Raw genomic sequence first — 2,520 nt, 5'->3', positions numbered from 1 at the left:
CAATCCAAAGAGACCAAGATTTACCTGGTCGCACCTGCGGAACGCCCCCGACACGCCCGTGCACTGCCTATTGCCCTCCCACTCCTAGAAAAGCCGCTCTCCACCAGTGAGCCACGTGGTCTTCCTCCAGCCCCACTGAAGTCGGGATGCAGGAACCCCACCCGAGAGCCCCAGGGCGGGGGGACTCTGTCGGCCTTCTTTGCCGGAGGCCGACAGACTTCTTCCCCACACCTTAGGTTACCAAAATAAACTTGCAGTTTTGCTCCTACACTTGCCTACCCGCTGGTTCTTTTGTGCTCGCTCGGCTGGTCTTAGAAAAACAAATCAAAAAGTATCAAGTGTACTATGGGACATGACTAGAGAAAAAATCAGAAATAAAATCAAACCCAGAGATGATCCAGATATTGGCATTTTCAGATACACACAGGCTTTTAAAAGATTGCATTTAATTTAAGAATATAAATTACATGGAGAATTTCATGAGAGGAACGGAATAAAAATTGAATGCAAATTTCATAACAGATAAAAATAATAACTGAAGTTAAAAACTCAATGGATGAGCTGTGTAGAAAACTAGACACAGCTAAAAATAAAAAAAAAAGAAAATTAGACATAGCCAAAAAGATATTGATGAGTTGAAAAAAAATAGGTCAACAAAAAATGTCCACACAGAAGCATGGAGAGAAAAAATAATGGAATAGAAAACAGTATAGGATAAATATGGAACTTAGGGGAAAGGTCTAAAATACATTTTTGGAAGCCTAGAAGAGGAGAGGAAAGAGAATGGACAGAGCAATGTTTGGAGATATAATGGCTAATAATTTTACAAATTTACAAAAGGCATTAAGCTACAGATTGCAGAAGTGCAAGCTATCCCAAGCAGGAAAGATACAAGGAAAACTACATTTAGACATTGTAAAATTGTTTAAAACTCATGATATAGACAAACCTCAAAAGTATTGGGGAAATCACTTTTCAAAGGAACAACAAAGAGACTGACAGTTACTTCTTCAGTAATGATGGAAGCCAGAAAAAAGCAGAATAAACATTTTAAAGTTCTAAAAGAAAAATAACTGACAGACTAAAGCTCTATACTCAATGAAAATATCTCTCAAAAATAAAAGTGAAGTATTGAAATTATGATTTTTTCAGACAAATAAAAAGTTAGGATATTTAATTACCAACAGACATGCACTAAAGGAAATATCAAAGAGAATTCTTTAAACAGAAGAAAAATGATCCTAAATGGAAATGTAAAAATGCCGGGAGGTAAGATGAGCACCAGGAAGGGTAAATATTTGACCAAATTGAAATAAATATTGACTGTAGAGAACAATTATAATAATGCCATGTAGGGTTCATAGAATTGAAATGTGTGGCAACAATATACAAAAGATAAGAGAGGGGAAATGAAGTGAACTTGTTCTAAGGGAGTTGCATATTTTGGAGAGTAGGAAAAGTACTGTTATTATCATTAAGCTTTAAATACTCAATGCATGCTATAAGCTCTATAAAAGAATAAACAATTTAAAAATACATAAATAATATATAATATATAAAATAACTATATAATTATATAATATATAATAAAGCTAATAAAAATAGCAAAATAATGTATAACAAGCTAACAGAAAATGAAAGGTGAGTTATAATAATAGTAATACCTTGATTAATTGAAAAGAAGGTAAGAAAAAAGGCATCAAAGAATAGATGAGGCAAAAAATCATAAAATGATGAATGTGATTCTAAATCTATTCCTAATTACATTGATTGTAAATGCAGTAAACACCAAAATATGAAAATTTTCAAACTACATAACAAGCAAATCTTGATTGGGCGCGATGGCTCAAGCCTGTAATCCCAGCGCTTTGGGAGGCCAAGGTGGGCAGATCACGAGGTCAGGAAATCGAGACCAGCCTGGCCAACATGGTGAAACCTTCTCTCTACTAAAAATACAAAAAATTAGCTGGGCATAGTGGCGGGCCCCTGTAGTTCCAGCTACTCAGGAGGCTGAGGCAGGAGAATTGCTTGAACCTGGGAGGTGGAGGTTGCAGTGAGCCGAGATCACACCACTGCACTCCAGCCCAGGTGACAGAGTGAGACTCTGTCTAAAAAAAAAACAAAACAAAAAAACACTATATGCTGCTTATAGTAGATACATTTTAAATAGATAGGCCCAGAAATGTTGAAATAAGAAAATGGAGGAAAAATAAGCCATGTAAATAATAACCCAAAAAATGTTGGTGTGGCTGTAAAAATAAATTCTACTTCAAGTAAAGCAAAAGCATTGCTATTGATAAAGAAGCATATTTTACAATAAAAAGATGGTCAACCCCTCAGGATTTAGAACAATTTTAAACATACATGTGGCTAATAAAGATAGTTTCATATATGAAGCAAAAGTTGTCAGAAGTAAAAGGAAAACCCACAATTATAGGAGGATATTTTCGGAACTTCTCTCAATTACTAATAGAACAAGCAGAAAACAACAGCCGTAAGCATCTAGAAAATTTGGAAATT

The sequence above is a fragment of the Colobus angolensis genome, unplaced genomic scaffold (assembly GCF_000951035.1).
Source record: "Colobus angolensis palliatus isolate OR3802 unplaced genomic scaffold, Cang.pa_1.0 Scaffold400, whole genome shotgun sequence".
Taxonomy (NCBI): Eukaryota; Metazoa; Chordata; class Mammalia; order Primates; family Cercopithecidae; genus Colobus; species Colobus angolensis.
Note: the sequence above shows the minus strand (reverse complement) of the source record.